This window comes from Amblyomma mixtum, chromosome 6 (genome assembly GCF_055824585.1).
Source record: "Amblyomma mixtum isolate Tamu chromosome 6, ASM5582458v1, whole genome shotgun sequence".
In the NCBI taxonomy this organism is placed as follows: Eukaryota; Metazoa; Arthropoda; class Arachnida; order Ixodida; family Ixodidae; genus Amblyomma; species Amblyomma mixtum.
Window position 1 is genome coordinate 18,089,046 of NC_143017.1, and position 14,878 is coordinate 18,103,923.

The following is a 14,878-nucleotide window of genomic DNA, read 5'->3' on the forward strand; positions in this document are numbered from 1 at the left end:
CTCATGCCGTACATTAAACACCCTTGATGAACTGTGAGCTCCAAACGCTTGTCGAAGAAAAGTTTCAACTCCTTCTCAGCGACATGCGACGGCCAGCCAGCACTTGTGAAGTTCAGTACCTTGCTTAGTAAAGGATCACTCCTCGTTTCACGAGCTATGTCTTGGCCTGTGACAGGCAGCGTTTCCAAACGAAGCGAATAAAAAGTTTCGCTTTCTTCTGCCGATTGCTTTTCGCTGCTGTCGAGCGGCAAGCGCTATAAACAGTCTGCTTCCGCATTATCGGTAGATTTCTTGAATTCAAGAGCATAGTTGTAGGCTGACAGCGTCAGCGCCCAACGCTGCATGCGGGCAGCTGCCATCGCGGGAATGCCTGTTTTCGGGCCGAAAATTGTTTGCAGTGGTTTATGGTCAGTCACAAGCGTGAAGAACCTTCCGTAGACGTAGAAGTGAAACTTCTTTACGCCGAATACGAGGGCAAGGGCTTCTTTCTCGATCTGACTGTAGTTCTTTTCGGCACTTGACAATGTGCGGGATGCGTAGGCAACCGGTCGAACTGATCCATTGATCATTTTCTGCGAAAGAACTGCGCCTATGCCGTACTGAGATGCATCGCAGGCAAGTTGAAGCGGTCGCTTCGGATCATAATGGGCAAGAACTGGAGGGGAAGCCATAGCTGCTTTTATCTCCGTGAAAGCAAGCTGGCATGACGCATCCCACGTCCACTCTGTTGTTTGCTTTAGCAGCCTGTACAACGGCTGTGCCAAAGTCGACAGACGCTGAACAAACTTGCCGTAATAATTGACCATCCCAAGGAATGACTGCAGTTGCTGCTTGTCTTTTGGAGCAGGCGCATTAAGCAGTGCCAATACCTTTTCAGGCGATGCGCAAACACCCTCGGCGTTGATGACGTGGCCCAGATAACGGAGCTCTCGTTGAAAGAACGAGCACTTATCGCGCCGGATGCGCACACCGCGTTCCTGCAATCTTGACAAGACGGCTTCCAAGTTATGGAAATGCTCTTGCTTGGTCTTGCCTGTGACCAGGATGTCGTCAAGGTAGCAACTGACTCCTTCCAAACCTTTCAGCATGTTGTCCATAATTCTTTGAAATATGCTTGGGGCGGACGAAATGCCGAAAGCCAGACGGTTCATAGTATACAATCCCTTATGCGTGTTTATCGTCAGTAGTTTCCGGGAGCTTTCCGCCATAACTACCTGCTGGTAGGCCCTACTCAGGTCGATCTTCGAAAATTCCTCTCCTCCTGCAAGCGCTGCTAGAAGGTCATCTATCCGAGGTAGCGGGTACCGGTCTACTTCCAGACAGGGATTGACGGTGGTTTTATAATCGCCACACAGCCGGAGGCTTCCATCCCTCTTCACTACCGGTACCAAGGGCGTTGCGTATTCGCTTGTAGCAACAGGCGTTATGATGCCCAGCTTCTCCATTTTCACAAGTTCCGCTTCTACTGCACCTTGCAGAGCAAAGGGAACGCTTCTTGCCTTTACAAACTTCGGCTGTGACCCTTCGCGAAGGACAAGCTCGGCCTGCTCTTCCGTGATGGTACCTAGCTCATCCTTGAAAAGTTCGGAATGGCTGTCTAGCATGGCTTCCAGCTTTTCTTGCCAGTGTTTTCACATTTCTCGAGAGAGACCAAGGTGATTAAAAAAAACTAGGTTCTTCCAATCCAGACGAATATCTTGCAACCATTCTCTGCCGAGGAGTGCCGGTCCTGTAGTGTCCACGACGTACAGGGGAAGCTCCACGCTCTGGTCGTTGTGGTGCACGACGACTTTCGCCAGACCCTTCGGTTTTACTATAGCCCCAGTATACGTGCGCAGCTTTAACGATGCTGGCTGAAGTCGCTTACGTGGAAACAGCCTCTGGTATTCGCGCCATGATATGACGGATACGGCTGCGCCGGTGTCAAGCTCCATCGTCAGTAGGACACCGTCAACGTTCACGGGTACAGTAAATGGGTCTGCGTTGACTGATTTAAGTGGGACAGACGACTCGTTTCGGACGGACGTGAGCATCTTCACACGTTTCCGGGGTTTTGCCTCCCTAGCTTTCTTTCCTTTCCTGCAGGCGCGTTGAATATGCCCTTTTCGGTTACAATTATAACATGTATCGCCGATATGAGGGCATGCTTCGCTAGAATGATTGGGTGACCCGCAACGGAAGCAGCTTGGCGACATCACAGACTGCTTTTCGCCTCGAACCTTATTCACTTCGTACGCCGGGGATGCGCTGTTATGCGTGAACGCCGCGCATTTAGTTGCAGTTTCCATGGCAAGAGCTCTATCTACGGCCTTCTGGAAGGTTAGCTTCTTGTCTTCTGTGAATAATACACGCTGAATGTCCTCGCGGAGCAGGCCGCAAACGAAACAGTCCCGGAGCGCTTCATCCAAGAAACTTCCAAATTCGCAACTCTGCACCAGCCTTCGAAGTTCCGCGACAAATTCTGTAATGGACTCACCGCTTCGCTGTGACCGCTTGTAAAATTTCGCACGCTCTGCGATGACGGACGACTGCGGCGCCAGGTGATCGCTCAGGAGTTTCAGAAGACTGTCAAACTCTCGTGACGACGGTGCGTCCGGTGCCGTCAGCGACTTGAGCAGCGCATAGGTCTTCGCGCCGATGAGACTTAGGAAAGCAGGAACCTTCTTTGCTACTGGAACATCATTGACCAAAAGATAGGCTTTCAACCTTTCCTCGTACGAGCGCCAGTCACTCGTGGTCTCGTCGAAAGGTTCAATGTGGCCGATGTGACTCATGACTCACTTGGAAGTTTCGGCTGCCGTGATGCCAGTTTCAGGAATTTCACCGCAGGGAAATCTTCGTGGCGGGAAGCTTTTACACAGAGGCCAGGTTCTTCACACTGCGAATTCCGTACGGCGGTCATCCCATCCTCGTCGCCAATATGTCATGTCTGGCATCCAAGAACTGGGCGGCGTAGACGTAGCATCGAAGGAACGTTTATTCCTGCTACTTGGCAGGAAGCCAACAGGTTACATACTGAGCGCGGTGGGCCCGTGCGAGCGGTCTTTTAAAGCCAGCACGGGCTACGCGATAAGAGATAGCCGGGCAGTGAGCATGCGCAGACAGTACTCGATAACACGCGTGCTTGGTTTCGCGCGCACACAACAGGGAGGGGCAGTCGGCGCATTGAATTACATACACTACGCCTACGTGTTTTGGTCGGCGCCTTCTGCTTTCGTCATGTACCAATTACGACCAGAAAGGACTTCGTAAGATCCTTGACTTCAGTGAGCGGAACAGGATTTGATATCATTTTGAGTGTTGTCCGAGGAGCAATTCGGCATTTCCACCGGCATCGACTGACGTCAAGGTCCCCTCCTACAAATAATGTGATGTCGCCGAGCCCAATGGTTGTGCAGAGGAACGACGACCGCTTGCCAGCGACGCCGACATCGTCAGAAATATGGTAGTAAAAGTACGTCGGTTGACCTGGACGTCACGGTCGAGACCGAAGTGCCGGCAAAAAATAGTTTGTAATTAATTATTCACGCTGGGCACTGATACTTCGAGCTCATTTTCATGGCTACTGGGACCGTACGCCTCTCTCAAGGAAAAAAAAAGGATGCCCAAAATTTTTGTCTATGTAGCTCTTAATATTTTGGTGTCAATGATGGTAAGAAAGCCTCGCCCTATTGATGGGGTGAAGTCATCGTGAACGGCTTTTTCCCGACCGAATGCTTCCATGGCGCCACTTCGCTCAAGCAACACACTAGCTGCCACAAGCTTTCCCGAAGTGAAGCGGCAAGAAGCATGACTCCAACGGGCCCTTCTGCGCAGCTTCGTATACATCGGAGAGTTTTTCACACACTCGTTTCTTTCCGACGAGGCTGATGCTCGGGCGGTCGCTGCGGCTCCTGACGACGCCTGTTGTATGCCATTGAAAGGGGCGAAATCAGTACCGCTAGCTATCGGGCTGCCCGGCGGGATCGATAGTGTCACGGAGTGCGCTTTCACCATACCTCCAGCGTACAGAAACATTAAAACGTTTTCCTCAGCGCAAGCAAGGTAATAGTGACCTCAAAAAAACAGCACCATGAAATGTGGAGCTTATCATCGCTTTGTGGTTACGGCGGTCCAGCAGTCAGGGAGTAACCGAAAAGCATTGCAGAAGAGTTGCGGTATGAGTCAGTTGGCAAATAATCTTGAACAAATCACATCAGCATTCGCTATCAATTGCGGCAGCATGTCGTCTATCCTTCTGATGCAGAAGGAACTAAGTTACCTTTCGCGCTAGTGCTAGCGCCTGGATATCCTCAAAACCATCATGATGGTGTCTAATTTTGTTGTTGTGCTGCGCAAGCTAGGCTGCCCTTCTTGGGAGACGCGCTTGTTTCAATAAAGCGCAGTTGTTAGTTCCAGTCGCAGTGTGTTCCTCGTCTCGTCTATGTCGTTCGTCGTTTCACTGGTTTGCGTGTTCATGTTAGAAAGACTTCAAAAGAAACTCTTTGTGGGACTGACTTGCGTCCGCGAAGAACTGAACCGGTGGCGATAGCAACAAGACGGTCGTCTGAGGACAGAATCCCCGGCGCTTACGGCTGCGCTCAGTTTAAAGAAAACGAAAGACTTTCCAGATGACGCGCCTTTGACAATCGCGAACAGTGTAGAACCATTTGCGCACAGCTACAAACATTCCAGATTGATCAAGCAGAATCTCTCGTCAGAAAAAAAGTGATTAAGTCGTGTGCTGACGTGTTTAGGCGAGAACAAGTAAGCATTGCAATGCTTTTCGGCAACACAGCTGGGGAACGACTCGCTCTGAACGCCGGGCATATTCCGCGGGGAGCATTGGTTTCCTGCCAGGTGTTGCGTAGGTTCGCGCTCAGGCGAGTGTCTGCTTTGCCGAGAAACACGGGCGAAGTTCAAGCGATAAATTCGCAACATTCACGCTTGTTGCGCAATACACCGCATCAAGAAAAACAAGACAAATGAAATGTTAGTACAGTCAAACACCTGCCCCTATACTACTTCCTCAAACCCTTCCTTCAAAAGTAACCAGGCTGCATGGTTTGCTTCTAGCTCGTACAGTGGAGCCTTTATAGCTTCCCTGAAGCTGAAATGGTCGTTAAAGGCAAGGACTGGGGGTCTTCTTACCTTCCAACACCTTTCGATCTTTAGGAAAGTCACAAGGGCTCCACTATACAAGCTAGAAGCAAACCATGCAGCCTGGTTACTTTTGAGGTACGATCCAGATCTCCGCCCAGCGTGAGGCTGCAAACGCGTCTTTCCCAATAACCGCTACGCAGACACGCACACTTTACGGCCCCAGCTAGGCTACAGATCAAGCATTACTCGCCCCACTGCGGACAGGCTATCACCGAGCTCGCGCCGCTGTACCAGCAAAAGCTCTCACTGCAGAAAGAGGGGCTGGTGCGCGTAGCCGGGCGTAAGAGCGGGATAGCCGAGCGGCATTGCCCCGACACCTGGGAGAGATGGGCTCCCGTGGCGGCCATCTTCTTCTGCTGCCGCCGGCGTCCCGAGCATCGATCGCGGCCGGCGCGGGACGTCCCGGCGGCGCCGGTCATCGATCGCGTCCCGCCTGGCGCCCTCCGCACGGGCGCCGGTCCTCGCGCGGGACCGTATAGGAATCGCCCCGCTGCTGCTGCTCCCCATCCGGAGGAGTGCGGGAATGCGCGCAATACGGGCGCCACTCTGCGGAGGAACGTGGCATCATTCTGGTCCCGCTGAGAACGCTGCGTAGAGCGACAGGGCCGAGGTGTCTTGTAAATTTGTTGAGTCCAGCTGGCTAAACTAGTCCGGGGAAGGTGATCTTCAACTAGAGAACAGAGCAGTCGGAAAATTAAGCAACTTCGGGTACCTTGGGACCACAGTATGCGAGGATGGAGAAATTTATTTATTTATTTAGTAAGGAACCCACAGCGCCGTGGCATTACAGTGGGGGGGGGGGGGGGGGGGGGGCAATGTACAACAAAGAAGCAGACATGACACCTCCGCTCGCAGGCAGAGTTACAAGCATAAAACTTTCACCATGTACATCTCACTTCAAAAGAACACCTCACAATCACATCACATCATTAAAGAACGAAAGAACGCATCATTTGATGTCACACTCACAACATCGCTCGGTAGTCTGTTCCATTCTCTAATGGTTTTCGGAAAGAAAGACATTTTAAACAATTCAGTTTTTGCCGCGAATTCGCGGACTTTAAAAACATGGTCAACACGGTTGGATCTATAAAAAGGCTCCTGCACATACCTTTCGCGTTCAATCCGAACAGTTGAATAATAAACAGCATGAAACAGCTTCAGACGCAACTTCTTTCGGCGCGTGTCAAGCAATTCCCAGTTGAGTGCATCCTTCGTACGCGATGCACTGTAACGAGCCCCACGTGTGCCAGACACGAAACGAGAGGCAATGTTCTGCACCCTCTCCAACTTATCTTTATCTCTAGCAGTAGGCGGGTCCGAGACAGTGCACGCGTAGTCCAGAACCGACCTGACATAAGTCTTGAATAAAATGTCACGACATGACAGTGGAAAAGTGCTTGCATTTCGGCGAAGAAATCCCAAGTTTCTGCATGCTTTAGCAGAGATATAATCGACGTGACGGCGCCAGCTCAAATCAGCTCAAATCAATTGATTCAGAGGTTGGATGCTCAGTTCAGGATGGTTAGAAAATGCTGGAGAGATCACGTCGGGAGTACTGTATTGCATATGGTATCCTTCCGGTCCAAGGCTAAACTTGTGCCTTGAGCCGGAAGAGTATCACACCGGCCTTCACGCATGCAATAAAGACAGCAGCTCTGATGAAAAGGAATATCAAGAGGATGGAAGTGACTGCAATGAGAGTAACCAGGAGGGATCGAGTGCAGCAAACATAGGGCAACTATGGGGGGTAGCTGAGGAGTCGAAAACAACCGTTGGTCTTGGCTGATAAGCAGGGGCGAAGAGTGTATCGGCAGAAGATGGTGGACGAGTGGAAGAGGACACGGGGAAAGAAGCGTTGCAGAGAAGTGCTGCCGATAAAAGCTTTCAGTAGAGACAGTCCTCGTCAGGGAACAGTGGACAACGCTCACTAGAAACCGCAATCCTATCAAGAAAGTGGGGCAAGAAGACTTTTTGTTTGTTATTCGAGAGGTGCGCCATGAGGCATAAGTTCAGAAAGGGGGAATGAGAAGTAGAAGAATGAACAGACTCGTTTCAACGGGGGAAGAAATGTGCGCGCTCGTGAAAACCGTGTGCGGCCGGAATACAGCTGTTTCCACGACTTAGTGAAGCATGACCCCCCCCCCCCCCCCCCCCCCCCCCCCCATGGTCTCGAGGCGCTTACAGGCAGCGGCCGAATGGATCTGATTCACCGGAATGCTACCGAGACTGCGCGGCCGGCAATTTCGGCGCTGTACGGATCGATGACTCTGCTGCGATGCATGAGCGCGGCGGAGGGCGGCTCGCTCCAACTCTTCATAACGTAACTGGCTGAAGCAAGTGCTGTGATTCGGAAACAAGAGGAGCAAAGGCGCGCATTTAATGCGGGCTGCGGCTAAGTAAGTTTTTAGCTCGTCCAAGGCGAATGACTAAGAATAAATTTTCTGTGTCCTCTTATCAAAATGGTCTCAGACACACTTCTTATAGACTCTATTGCCTTTCTATAGATATTTCTTTGTCTATTCATAGTCTATAGACTGTCTGTAGACAAAAGTGTTCTAAAAGTGCATGGCCTTATATCTACAGATTGTCTACAGACTGCCTAATGCATTTGTATTACCTATAGACTGTTCTCTAGGATTTGTCTGCCGAGAGTCTGTAGTCTTTATAGACGGATGTCTATGGACAGTATATGAACTAGGAAAATTTTTGCAAGGGTCCGTGTCATTCTAGCCACCATCTTCCTCTCTTGGGAAGCGGTTCTTTATTTCATTGCTCTCAGAGCTCAAAGAAATTATATGGAGTGGGGTAACATACAGTGCAGGAAGAAAAATATTAGCAGGACAAAAATAAAGGGAAAAGCAAAAAAAGCACCAAGAATAAACATGTCAAACAGAATTCGTAGCAGGAAATAACAAGACAATGAAAACAAATGAAGAGAAAACTGAAAAACATTTTAAAAGAGAGATTACGTACGGCAGTCGTAAAGGTATTAAAGTCAGAAATGTAAGTTACATGCCGGTAAAGGTTCTTCCAACTCACAAAGAAGCTGGGGACAAGTGCATAAAAACAATGTTACAATGTTCAGTATACCAGAAAGTGACCCTTATTTTGTGGTGTTGATCGATATGTACTGAAAATATGCAGAAGTAGTCAGTAGCAGCTTTTAACACGAGGATTGTTATAGTAGATCTTTTGAAACAGCCAATAGAAAGAATTTTTCCTTCACTGTGAAAGCAGTGCCAATGATAAAGTAGTTTTCATAGCGGTAACACTGGAGCTATGGCGATAACTGCAACGTATGAATTGCGGTGCTCAGTTTTCTACAAATTCAGGTACACATGCTAGTGACAGATTTATTTATTTATTTATTACCTCAAAGGCCCCGGTTGTGGGGCATTACATGAGGGATGGGCGGATTACATGCAGATTATATAAAGATTACAGAGTACATGAAGATCAGGATACATAAAGATTACAGGATACATAAAGATGACTGATTACATAAGGATGGCCTCAATCGTTTTCTTGAAGTCGATGCAGTTGACGATGAGTACGGCTTCCGGCGGCAGATCGTTCCAGTCCCGAGATGATGTGACAAAAAAAGAACGGAAATGAGATGTTGTTCTTGCAGCGGGTGGGTATACGGTCTTGATGTGGTTGTTGCGGCTAGAAGGACGATGAGCTGTTGATATGATAGATGATCCTAAAGGTGAATGATAGAACTTGTGGAATAGGCATAGTCGAGATATTTTTCTTCTAGTTTCAAGGTTAGGCAAGGATGCTCTGGATTTTAAAGAGGACACGCTAGTATAGTAAGAGTAGTCACAATAAATAAAACGGATAGCGCGGTTTTGAACTTTTTCAAGGATTATAGAAAGGTTAGATTGATGAGGATCCCATACTGCTGATGCGAATTCTAGTTTAGGTCGGACGAATGTTTTATAAGCTAATAATTTGATAGAAGGGGTAGTAAAACGAAGATTTCGACGTAGGAAGCCAAGGGTGCGGTTAGCGTCGTTAGCGATAGTCGTGATATGCGAAGACCATGTTAGGGTATGAGTTAAGGTGACGCCAAGATACTTACAGGAAAGAACAGATGATACTTCAGAACCGAAAAGAACATATTTTGAGGGATTATGGGATTGCCTGCGATGAAAAGAAATCATGCATGTTTTAGTAATATTAAGGGACATTAGCCAATGCTTGCACCAAGTTTCGATTTGGTTTAGATCAGTTTGGAGGGTGTCAGAGTCAGTTCTGCTGGTGATCGGGCGGTAGATTACACAATCGTCGGCAAATAATCGGATGTTCGAGTTGACGTTAGAGGGAAGATCGTTAATGTAGATTATAAAGAGCAAGGGTCCAAGCACTGTACCTTGTGGTACACCTGAAGTAACGGGGGAAAGAGGTGACGATGATTTGTTAGCGTAGACAAATTGCTCTCGGTTGGTCAAAAAATTTTGTAGCCATTTTAACACCAAGTGGCTAAGGTTAAGACGTGAAAGTTTTAGTAGTAATCTTTTGTGGAGTACCTTATCAAAAGCTTTTTCGAAGTCAAGGAAGAGCGTGCCAACGGGAATGTTTAAGTCAAGATGAGAGCTAAGATCATTAATAAAAAGGGCAAGTTAGATCGAAGAAGTGTTTTATATTGAAGTAGTTTTATTGAACTTGTAGAGGTACAAAATTCGACTCAGATACTCCAACGCAGAGGTATACAATTCGACGCAGGTACCCCAACGCAGAGTTAGTGTTGTTAACAATACAGTCAACATGCGTTCTAAGGCGAAAGCCTTTAACGGATCATTCTCGCGACCATGACTCTGTCCGTCAGTCCGTTACGTCGGAAGTGAAAGTCATAACTTGTCATTACTAGCAACTAGTCATTAACTAGAAAGGCGGTAAGCTTACCGCCTCTCTAGACTCTGCAGGAGAGTGAACAGTTCTGGTAAAAATGTTCGCGAATGCTCTGTTAGGCACCGTGATCCTTTCGTAAGTTGCAGCGCAGGAGTTTTGTACTTGATCCCTTTGTCTTGCGGCAAGGAATACATCGGCCCGACTGGTCGATGTATGATGACAACTCTAATTCTAGCAACTTAGCCGTCCATGTTCGAGACTGTTGTCCTTGTCGCCGGCGGCCTCCGATGTATAAGGAAACAAAAATTCCGGCAAATAGCAGCAACCAACTCACTGGGAAGATAATTGAGGCAGGTTGCATCAACAAGAAGCAAGACGTACGCGTCAGTGCGCCCTCAGTAGCCTTGTTGGAAAGGGAGTTTGCGTTTCTTTCCCAGTCACTGTAATTTCTTGGCGCCTTGGTTCCTTCCGCGGCTCATCGTCACCCCCCCCCCCCCCAGCTCTTTCGCCACTTCTCTCTTAAATATTCTGGGGACGATACTTTTATTCTTTTATTCTGCTTTTCATTCCTCTCCTATAGCTTTAGCCATCGCTGTTCTTTTAGGCCGGTTTTATGGATAGCCCTCTCCCCCCTTGTTCCCGTGTTCATTGTTGGCTTGCATCCATCTTTTTAGGCCGTGTTTTTTCGGTTGGCTTTCATCGTCTGCTTTTAGGTTTTCGATTATTCCCGCTTTCCAACCACCCTTTCACATCATTCTCTTTATGCACGTCTTCACGCCGTCTTCCGAGATTTTATTGTCTTTCGCGTCATTGCCTTTTGCATTTTATGTTTTTATCTTTTTATCTCTGTCATCACCAAGCCGCACAGGACTGCCGGCGCGTGTAGATTTCTGTTTTACCTAGTGTTGTTGTTATGTCTTTCTCATCTCCGTCTTCACTCTCACTCCTTGGTTTTTGTGTACTCAGGAGCGTGCCTGGTACCTGGCCGACCAGAATGGGTCAATCCCTCTTGTGTTTTTTTGCTTCTGTGTAGTGTGGGTTCCATACGGACCTGCATGCTTCCCTGGTTTCTTCTAGTTTTATTGCTTTTTGCCTTGATTTCCGCATGTGCACAACAATCGCTGGCTTCTTGGGTACTGTACAAAAACGTGGGTATCGCCCTCCTTCGATATTGAAGTTGTTAGTTCAGCGCTCTGTGTGTCTCGTCTTTCTCGTCTTTCCTTCGTCCCTCACCTGCCAGCGCTGCATGTTCAGGATGTCAAACCAACTTGCCCAGCAACACAACCTGCGGTAGTTAATTGCCTGCAGTCTGCTGCCCGTGGGGTTGACGGAGTAACAGCTGCCATGCTGAATATACTAATGCAAGACTTTGCCCCGTACCTCTAGCACATTGTGAATTGTTCATTGGAAAAGGCCTGGATACCGCAAAATTGGAAAACAGCGAAAATTATTTCATAGCAAAAAAAGTAGGGGAAGGGTTTTCATCTCTGCAATATTCGGCCGATTGCTTTCACATCAAATTTGGTTAAGCGTGTAGAACGGGCAGCCTTCAGCCGCTTCACGTGTCATGTTCTCACTCTTGAAGGCTTTAGCGGGGCTCAGATTGGCTTCCGCCGTAGGTGTTCGATTTCGACCGCGCTATGACAGCGTTGAACCGAACATTTTGCTTAATAAACTGCTGATGTACAACCTCCTTTTACCTCTTCGCGCGGATAAGGGAGTTCTTAAGGAATCGATCATTCTTTTGCTCTAAGGGTTCGTTAACTTCCAACACATACGCCCAGTCTAGAGGCGTCCCAGTAGGCTCCGTTCTTCCGCCGTTATTGTTTAACATACTAATACGGGATAACCCTATTCACTTGGTCGTCAAATTTTATGTGTATGCAGATGATATTGCTTTTTTCACTTCTGCCAAAAATATTCATACCTTGTATCAATTGCTGCAAGAGTATTTAAATGCGCTGGAAGTTTGTCCGGACAGCCTGAAGTTAGCTTTAAATGTCAACAAGTGTGCCGTCCTTGTTTTCCCACAGGCATCTCCTCTTTACATTTCTTTGTCGTATCACACTATCCTAACCCCGCAAGTTGATTCTATAAAATACTTGGGTGTACTATATGACCCGCATTTATACTGGCGGCCCCACATTAGAAGCACTGCGCTGAAAGGTGAACGTGCCCTTGGCCGGTTGGTGAGGATCAGCAACAAAAAATTTTGAATGCGACGGGACACTGTTATATTTCTTTATAAGACCTATGTACGACCTATACTTGAATTCGGCTCCGTTCTCTTTTCTGGGTGCCCAAGGTAAAAGCTTGAAGCCCCGTTTGTTATGGAGCTACGCGCTCTGCCCCTTTGCTTAGGTCTGCCTAGAACAGTGGCTAAAGCTGTGTTGTACTTGGAGGCGCGGATACCTCATCGAAATTCACGGTTGCAGCTTCTCACTGTGCGGACGTTTTTAAAGTCTTTGGAGCATTTTCCTTGATTGGCTAACCCCATACTTACAACTAACCCAACTCTCTTCCTTGGCACTATATAGCCTCGGTACAAGCACCCTCAGGGTGTGTTCACAAATTCCCTGTTGTCACAAACTAATGTATCAATCAATTCTTTAGTACATGTTAACCACAGGAGGGCTGATACGGCAGTCTTCTTTTGACAACACCCTCGCAAGGAATGCTAGCAATCTGCCTGCCGATGAGCTAAATGGGATTATAGAGGAGTACCCACATAATTTTCCCAACCATATTGCCGTTTTTACAGACGCATCCCAGCAAAATGAAAAGGCAGCGATTGGCATATACTTGAGGGCTCTTGAATGGAGTTATTCATTTCGGGCCCCTGACTATACACCTATTTTTGTCGCTGAGCTTCTGGCCATTGAGTTGACCTTAATATGGATTCCCTGCAGTATCTCTGAGGTTATTATACTTTCAGACAGCCTTTCCGTCTTGACAGTGCTCGAAAAATCGGAAGATACTTCTGTGAGCCGTTCCCTTGAAATTTTATTCCACCACATATCACAGAAGCACGCTTTCACTGGGTCTCTGGGCACTGTGGCATTGTTTCTAATGAAAGGGCTGATTTAAGTCCAACTTAAGTCTGCTGTGAAGCTCCGCCCACATTCAGCCTCCGCGCACAGAATTCCTCCACGACGAAAAAGTAGTCGACAGCTTAAACGTTTCTTGATACCTGAACAAGAAGCTTACCAGAAGAAAAAAATTAGGAGCTCTAGAATTTTGATAAGTACGTGGGATGTTTGATATAGTCGGATTAAAAAAATGAGTTCGTTCACAACTGCGATTGACCAGCGGAGTAATACATGATGCAGCGCACCGCGGCCCAGTGTTAGCAACTGCTATATCTTTTAAGTTGTATCGTACTATAATAACCTTTGTGAACCGATAAGGCTAAGAGGTTTTGATAGTGACTCATGAAGAACTGCGTTGTTCGCTGCTGCCGGCGGGCATCCGAGGGCTCTTTCAAGGCCACGGTGTAAGAATATAATTAGTTGTTGACGCTGCACCCGGCGACGGGACCAGATCGTACTCGCTACTCTATGCGCTTCTCTCGAACGAGGACAGATGGCGCCACACGATGGGAGCTTGTAGGGTGCCTCGGGCGCTGGCATCGAGGCACCCTAGGAGCTTGTCCTGTCGCCGAGCAGCGGCGGCCGTAATGCAGGTGTTGCGCGATCGTTCGGTGCCGTGGCGTGTAGTACGTGCGCTTTGTTAAGTGCGGAAAGGCGCAGAAATATTGAAACTGCGGTCGGCACCGGATAATTTTGGATGACTTCGTGTTTTACTTGCTGGGACTGCATGAGTGGGTGGAACAGCAGCGAGGACGCTGCCCTGCGATCCTTCCGAGCTCGTTATCGAAATGCGTTAAATCCAAAGTTTTTTTTCATACACCCGCACGAATGCTGAGATCAAATTAAACTATACAGACTCTTAGATATAAACGGTCGGCCGCAACGCGCATGCTCCCACATTCGGCGCAAAGAGCATACGCGTACATTCAGACATTGCTTGAACAGTGTAATGCGCCGACGCTGTGAGATGCCCGCCCTGTAGACAACATGGTCAGCTTCGGCCGACTGGGGTTCTTTAACGTGCAGAGAAATCTAAAAGGAGTTTCTGCATTTCACCTGCAGCAGAACATCCTTCCTTACTCTTCAAGCGGATGACGGGTGTCCACCAAGATATGTGAGACAGTTACTGTGTCATTTCTTTTCCTCAAATACAATTTTCGTTTTCTTCATTACGGCCCCTCTTTCTCTTTCTTCTTTCACTCAGACTTCCTCCCTTCCTGTACGGTGCGGTTCGGGTGTTCACCGAGATGACAGAGAATTACTGCGCCATTTCAAAAAGCGTTGCGTTCAAAGGGCTTCATTCATCAGTAATTAGCCATTAATTAGTAATTTCTCATTACATAGTAATTAATACTTATTTATCTGTGATGTCATCCAGCTAGTGACGTCACCAGTGCCACAGAGGCAGTCAAAGTGGTGCGGAAAACGCTTTCGCCTCTACGCACTTCAGACAGACGAAGTGCCCTCTGAGATGCCGTCGCCGTTGCTTCCTCAATTCCGGTCGCCTCGCTCGGTGGCCTCTTCGCCTTCAGGAGTTTGACATCGCGTCATCTACCCTTCTGGCCGTAAGCACATGGACGCCGATGTTTTGTCTCGGTCTCCCCTTCCCAGCGACGCTGCCTGCTCCTCGGCGACCGATCCCGTACTTTCGTCTCTTACCATCGCTGATATGCCTGCGGAGCAGCGGAAAGACCCTTGGCTTGCGTCCCTCATAGACGCCGTGTCTTCATCACAAAACTTTACGGCGTCAAGCTCCGCACTTGGCCCTCCGGGACGGCGGTGGCTTCTCG